The following is an 8,226-nucleotide window of genomic DNA, read 5'->3' as shown; positions in this document are numbered from 1 at the left end:
ATTTTATAAATAATGCATTTGTGTCTAGTAGAGTGAGATGCAATGGGAAGCCAGCTCCCCTGGAGTGGTAGAAAAAGCTAATTCAAATAACATACCCATGATAATAATAATAATAATAATAATAATAATAATACATTTCAAATATTTTACATCAAAATGATAAACGGTTCAGGTGATAAACACTGCAAAGGTTTAAAGCAATAAACTAACCATTAACTGTATTCAGCATTTAATCATTTGTCATATTTCTAATCTCTTTCTCCCTGAGCAGTTTCTTTCACTAGAAAAGCCCTTTGTCACTTGTGATGACTGAGACACTGTCTCCTAGCAACGCTGTGGAGTCGTGCAAGGGGGCGGATCCTGTACAAGGTGCCAGGGAGAATTTAAACAGTCGCTGCTCGCACACAGCTGATCATTTGATGGAATGAGGAGGAACGGACGCTGAGCAAAGTCAAACGTTTCTTGTCAGTGGAAGGAAAATAATTAAGGTGACAGCCTATTTATGTTTTCTAAAATATTTCTACATGCACAATTGTTGTAATGTTATCGTTCTATTAGGAACCCCCAATGCTTGGTGTGATAAAAGTTATTTCTAATGGTATAGTAGAGTATTATTATAAGTTAGGTTTTACTTTTTGTTTTATTTTCTGTACAAGGAGATATTCCACATGTTTGGGTAATGGGTTATAATTGCTGGATCTACATTTATTTTTATATGCAATTTGTGTGTTTTTAATTATTTACAATTCATGGGCCACATTTTCTACTTTCTTAGCTGCATAGCTAGCTATACAAGTGATATTCTTGTTATCACTTGTGCTAATCATAGATGTGTTTGAAAAATGATAGTTAGGAACTGATTGGTTGGAGCAACATTTAAGACTAGTAACAACTGATAACACGAATATCACTAGTTATTAAATATGCCCCTTATTGTTTTTTTTTTTCTAACTAAAGAAGAAGAAATCTGATGGACTTCAGCTTTCAGCCCACTCCATAAAAAAACACCATTATTTCATTATAAAATAAATGTTTCCTGTTCTGCTCACTGGCAATGTGTATTTTCACTGCATTCAGTGGTGAACACATGAAGGTGACTTACTGTAAATTTAGCTATTACTTTGATACAATATACAGTGGGTTTTGCAATCAGACCCATCATTTTCATCCTTACTGTAGATACATTATTACTTAGACAAATTTTCTATCACACAAACATCTATCTGACTGGTGACCTGAGATAATTGTTCTATCTGTGAAATACTCAGCTATCCTGTTACCATGATCTTTGTTACACATCTGTCAGCCACAACTTCCACACTCATTATCATGACTAGTGTCTGAGAATTTCATTATATTTAATTGGTGGCACAGTAGTTAGCATTCCCGAACCACGTGCTTGTACCATGAGTTTGATTCCAACCTATGTACTTTGTATGTTTTCCCCATGGTTATGTGGGTCTCCTACATTCCATAAACATTACTGGTAGGCTGATAACAAAACTGGCCCTAGTGTTTTTGTGAGGTAATGAATCTAGAGGCATATTTTTGAAAAGAAGATAAGCCCTAAACAAGATACAGGTATATATATAGAGAGATATTTAGGTTCCCTATTTTACAAGCCCCTGATCGGTGAGAGCTAAAGCATGGGGAAGTTTATTTAACAAAGACGGTGGCAACAACAGTACCACTGACTGCAGTGGTGTAAGTTCGTCCCAGTTGCCCGGAGGCAAGATAAACATTGGTGTATATTTAGTGTTCTGAAAAAAAGTGTGTGTGTGTGTGTGTATATATATATATATATATATATACACACACACACACACACACCATGCAGTCGGTGGCACTCACGGTCATCATGAAAATGTTGTGACAGAAACATTGAAACGATGTTGCTGAAGACAAGACTGCTGTCTTTATTTCCGAGAATGTGAGTGCCGCCGACTGCATAGTATACATTTGTGACGCTTCACACCTGGAGGACACCGGTAGTAGTAAATATAAATAACCAGCACCTAATAGTGCATAATATTTTGATTTCTGACACATGTACTGGGTAGACTCTGAAACACTTAACTTCAAACGTGAAGTCTTCGGTCAGTCGACCTGCAGTACCTCATGGTAATATGTAACAAGAAAAGGCAGAAAATAGTGTGTACTGTTTTTAACCTGCATAAAAACTTCAAACTGTGCTAGTAAGAGCGTTGCTGGGCTATATGCTACTCCCAGTATATCACACTCCACAAAATATCAACATGAGCAATTCTTAGGGGGATGTCATATGCCTTGAGACGAAACGCATTGGAAAACTACCCTGGTCCCTCTTATGATGGTCAGATAAGCTTTTTATGCCTATATGTTTAATACCTGCTGAATTATCGTGGATCTTTTTATCTTTTGAATAAAACTGTAATGCTTATGTTGAAATTTTGTGGAGTGTGATATACTGGGAGTAGCATATAGCCCAGCAACACTCTTACTAGCACAGTTTGAGATTTTTATGCAGGCTAAAACAGTACACACTATTTTCTGCCTTTTTCTTTTTACATGTTACCATGAGGTACTACTGGTCAAATGACTGAAGAATTCACATTTAAAGTTGTGTTTCAGAGTCTACCCAGTACATGTGTCAAAAATCTAAATATTATGCACTATTAAGCGCTGGTTATTTCTATTTACTATACACCAATCTGCCTATTTATTACTAGCTGCCACTCATGATTTAGAGGAGTGCTTGTGTGTCAATTGTTCATCTATATGTGTTGAATAGTTATTTTCCGCTTACACATTAACAGACTGTAAACCAATACCTTTGCGCACACTATTACACTTGCTCTATATATATATATATATATATATATATATATATATATATATAAACACTGCTCAAAAAAATAAAGGGAACACTTAAATAACACATCATAGATCTGAATGAATGAAATATTCTTATTAAATACTTTGTTATTTACATAGTTGAATGTACTGACTACAAAATCACACAAAAATTATCAATGGAAATCAAATTTATTAACCCATGGAGGTCTGGATTTGGAGTCACCCTCAATATTAAAGTGGAAAAACACACTACAGGCTGATCCAACTTTGATGTAATGTCCTTAAAACAAGTCAAAATGAGGCTCAGTAGTGTGTGTGGCCTTCACGTGCCTGTATGACCTCCCTACAATGCCTGGGCATGCTCCTGATGAGGTGGCGGATGGTCTCCCGAGGGATCTCCTCCCAGACCTGGACTAAAGCATCCGCCAACTCCTGGACAGTCTGTGGTGCAACGTAGCGTTGGTGGATGGAGCGAGACATGATGTCCCAGATGTGCTCAATTGGATTCAGGTCTGGGGAACGGGCGGGCCAGTCCATAGCATCAATGCCTTCGTCTTGCAGGAACTGCTGACACACTCCAGCCACATGAGGTCTAGCATTGTCTTGCATTAGGAGGAACCCAGGGCCAACCGCACCAGCATATGGTCTCACAAGGGGTCTGAGGATCTCATCTCGGTACCTAATGGCAGTTAGGCTACCTCTGGTGAACACATAGAGGGCTATGCGGCCCCCAAAGAATGCCACCCCACACCATTACTGACCCACTGCCAAACCAGTCATGCTGGAGGATGTTGCAGGCAGCAGAATGTTCTCCTTGGGGTCTCCAGACTCTGTCATGTCTGTCACATGTGCTCAGTGAGAACCTGCTTTCATCTGTGAAGAGCACAGGGCGCCAGTGGCGAATTTGCCAATCTTGGTGTTCACTGGCAAATGCCAAACGTCCTGCACGGTGTTGGGCTGTAAGCACAACCCCCACCTGTGGACGTCGGGCCCTCATACCACTTGTGTGGGTTGTAGGGAGGTCATACAGGCACGTGGAGGCCACACACACTACTGAGCCTCGTTTTGACTTGTTTTAAGGACATTACGTCAAAGTTGGATCAGCCTGTAGTGTGTTTTTCCACTTTAATATTGAGGGTGACTCCAAATCCAGACCTCCATGGGTTAATAAATTTTATTTCCATTGATAATTTTTGTGTGATTTTGTTGTCAGCACATTCAACTATGTAAAGAGCAAAGTATTTAATAAGAATATTTCATTCATTCAGATCTAGGATGTGTTATTTTAGTGTTCCCTTTATTTTTTTGAGCAGTATATATATATATAGATTATATAGATAGATAGATAGATAGATAGATAGATAGATAGATAGATAGAATTGAAGACTACGGCGCTCGGGTGCAATTTTGTGATAACTATTCCCCTTGATGAAGTCCTGTTGCTGACGGACGAAACGCGTTGGTAATACCTGCAGACATCTCCTTTTATGGACAGATAAGCTTCATACAATTTTAAATTCTGTACGCATGCCTTCCAGCACGGTATACACTATGTTCGTTTTCTTCTGTTTTATTCGCATGTTTTAAGCCACAAAAGAGTGCTGCTTGAACTGAGCTTCTTTTTACCAGATAAGTGTTTTAAGCCAATTCTTATCATCCTTTTTTTTTTTTTACACCTTCTCTCCCCTTGATATATTTCTTACACTCTTGGGTGCTTGTTTTCACCAATTCTTGCTATATATATATATATATATATATATATATATAATCAGTTTAAAACTATTGCAACTAGGCAGAGCTATGCAGTGTGCAGCCACGCACTACATAGATCTGCTCAGTCACTCACAATGCTGATTATTTCTCTGACAAATATATTTTACACGTGTCATACCCAAGATTAGAAACCACGACCTATTGGAGGCAAGCAGCTTACTGATGGAGCGATTTGCTCCTGTATAGGAAGCATGAGAATTCTAACTATATGAAGTTACTTGTAATTGTCAGAGAAGTAACTTCATATAGTTAGAATTCTCATGCTTCTTTTACAGGAGCAAATAGCTTAATCAGTAAGGTGTCTGCTACCAGTGTAATAGGTCATGGGTTCTAATCCTGGGCATGATACATGTAAAATATGTATCTATAAAAAGAGGGTGTAACTTGTAAGGTGCAGGGAAGAAGAGATAGTGGCTTCTGTCAATTAACTTAACTTAATTGAATGGTGTTGTTGAACACACAGAGGAGAAGTGCCCCCTGCAGACAGAGCCGGATTAAGGGGGGGGGGGGGGGTGCCAAGGGGGTCAGTACCCCGGATCCCCCTGTTTTAAGGGGCCACCCAGCCGGAGCTCTGTACCGCTCTTCAGGTTGCCAGGGCAGGAGGGATCCACGCTGCCGGGGAAGGAGCGCGGCTGTGCATGCGGCTTCCTCCCCCCTCCTCTCGGGCAGCACGGGCGGGGACTGAGTCAAGCGATCTCCAGCCTTCGCTGCTGCCAGGAGAGATGCTGCTGTCAGCGGAGGCTAGAGATTGCTTGACTCAGTCCCCGCCCGTGCTGCCCGAGAGGAGGGGGGAGGAAGCCGCATGCACAGCTGCACTCCTTCCCCGGCAGCGTGGGTCCCAGCAGCCTGGTGTCTTCTTTTCTCTCACTGCTGCAGCGCGGCTCGGGGGGGGGGGGGGGGGCTCCTGTCTTGGGTGCCCTGGGGCCCCCTAGGGCTTAATCCGGCCCTGCCTGCAGAGCAGGAGCCCAGTGGCAGCCGACACCGTTGCCTCCCACAGTCTGACTGACTGTCCTATCACTAAATGCTTATTATTTACAATATATTTAAAAAAAAAAAAATTTCTATCAATGTTTAATCTGTGTTTTTTCTTTACTATTTATAAAAGATCTTCACAGTAATAGATTTTTTTTTAAGATTTATAAATAGACACCATAGACAGACAGTTGTAATGGGACAACTTAATTTTACCATTCACAGGGATGATGTGAATGATCAAATATTTTACATAATGCAAGAAATATGGTGGTGGTGTCTAAATGAATAATAAAACATTTCCTGCGGGTCTATGTATACCCTTTGTAGTAGTCAATCAGCTAGATGGATTTGGATGAAAATTACAATAACTGACACTACAGCAGAGAACCAAGGGTGTAGTGACTCTTCAACCACTTCTTATTACCATAACAGTCAAGGGTAAAGACACAACAGTTTACCTGAGAAACAGATCAACCAGAATTACTAATGTTGGCCATACGCTGTAAGATCAAACTCACCAGTAGACAGACAAACCAATTATCTGATATTCATGGGTTGGCTATGTGTGGTTATGGAGACCGCCGTTCACCATACCGAAGGAATGGCAACTGTCAGGATTGTGAGGGTGTGGGATCCCGGCGTCGGTATTCCGACGGTCACATAACTACATCCCGATATTCACTGACTATACACTGGTCCTAATTCATGCTTGCACACAAGTGCATTTGTGATTTTCTAGGCTACGGAACTGCTAATAGCAAGTGAAAAGGAGACCTCTACCAGAGCCTTCGTAGACTCATTCTCAATTGCATACACATTCGCAGCCTATATGAAACATAAAGTTTATGAGTAGGCTTATAGTTGAGCAGACTGGACACATCAGTAGCGAAGTAGGCGCCAAGTCTTGCGCATACGAGCTCGCAGCCGACGTTAGATACATGCCCAAAACCGGCCATGACACGCCTGCATTTTTCCATCCACTCCCTACTAACACCTCCAGATGTTCATTTTCTGTCAATTACTTCTCCATGAAATCCTCATTGCTAGCGTGATCACAGTGGCACTTTGACGCATGTGCATTGGGATCGCAGTACGTGCGCAGTCTGCTGATAATTGCTACATTGCGTGTACATCAGCCATTGTGTACAAATATGAATTAGGCCCACTGTCAGATAATTGGTCTGTCTGGCTGATGGTGAGTATATCACAAATGATTGCATCTGTTGGGCATGCTGGAAGATTTCTCTTGTCCAACAGAGCGATAATTGCTGCTCAGACAATGGCAGCCACTGGAGAGTGTAAATTAACCCTCCCAAGCCACCCCCAGACGCCCCTGTATAGCTGGAGGCTGTCCCTGCTTTCAAAATGAAAGCCGTGATGGTCGCGATGTTCCGATGGTCGTGATGTTCTCGTCGATGTTTCAAAAAAAACTGTTTTTAGAACTAAAATCATTTGGGATAGGGCTAAATTCATGTTTTTCATCTAATTCACCTGTATAAAAACCCGACAATTTCGGAGCGGTTTTTGGCGAAATAATTTGTCAGTTAAGTGGTTAAGCAATGTATGACAAAACATTAGCCTTTAAATTGACCGTTATAGGGCAGGTTGCAGTAAGTAGCATACATGACATTTCCAAGCAGTGGTGGAACTTGCTAGTGGTGGCCCAGGTGTACACATATGCTTTGGGCCACCTCCCTTCTAGGCCCCATGCTGAGTTCATAATATGGCACACGGTAGTGCACCATGTGACCGCCAAACAATACAGACCGTATCCCATATCGTATCTAATAATAATAATAATAATAATATGATCCCCCTTTAATCAAATAATAATAATCTTTTCCCCCTTTTAACTCACTAGCGATTTATGCCATCAGCTTGTATGTTAAACAAATTTGTTTTCTGACAGAGGGTGGTGAGGAAAGGCAGAAGGTGACAGGTTAATGACCAGGGGCAGAGGTTGACGAGCAGAGGCAAAGGGTGACAGGCAGAGGCAGACAGTGTAATGGGTAGAGCAGTGGTGGCTAACCTTGACACTCCAGCTGTTGTTGAACTACACATCCCAGCATGCCCTGCATCAGTTTTAGCATGGCCAAATAACAAAACTGTAGCAGGGCATGCTGTGATATGTAGTTCAACAGCTGGAGTGTCAAGGTTAGCCATCACTGGGGTAGAGTATGATGAGCAGAGGCAAAGGGTGTTGGGAGAGGGTGATAGGAAGAGGCAGAGGGTGACAGGGAGAGGGTAGGGCAGTGGGTAATAGGGAGAGGCAGTGGGGGACATGCAGAGTATGATGAACAGAGGCAGAGGGTGTCAGGGAGAGGGTGATGGAGAGAGGCAGAAGGTGACAAGAAGAGACAGCATGCAGAGGATAACAGGGAGAGGCAAATGGTGACAGAGAGAGGCAGAGGGTGATGAGTTGAGGGCAGGGTTGGACTGGCCCACAGGGAAACAGGGGAAACCACCGGTGGGCCCCACTGCCTGTGGGCCCACCTCCTCCTGTTATTAATCTTCTACATTACCATGCATGCACAAGCAGTGTTTACTATATATATATATATATATATATATATATATATATATATAGCAGTGGAAATAAGTGCGGCACTGAGAGTCTTGTAATTAAAGTGAAGCAAAGCCGTG

At 41.8% G+C, this 8,226-nt stretch overlaps 1 protein-coding gene across 1 annotated transcript in view; it reads left to right on the top strand.

Moving 5' to 3' along the window:
- The first annotated feature begins 357 nt into the window (after window positions 1-357).
- TTLL2 (tubulin tyrosine ligase like 2) overlaps window positions 358-8,226 on the top strand; it is a 66,028-nt gene continuing 58,159 nt past the window's right edge. Inside the window, exon 1 of the mRNA XM_063919769.1 lies at window positions 358-488. The gene's annotated coding sequence lies outside the window, so the exon portion shown is untranslated. The remainder of the gene's footprint in view (window positions 489-8,226) is intronic.

The sequence above is a fragment of the Pseudophryne corroboree genome, chromosome 4 (assembly GCF_028390025.1).
Source record: "Pseudophryne corroboree isolate aPseCor3 chromosome 4, aPseCor3.hap2, whole genome shotgun sequence".
Lineage (NCBI taxonomy): Eukaryota > Metazoa > Chordata > Amphibia > Anura > Myobatrachidae > Pseudophryne > Pseudophryne corroboree.
Note: the sequence above shows the minus strand (reverse complement) of the source record. Positions and strands in the feature narration are given on the sequence as shown.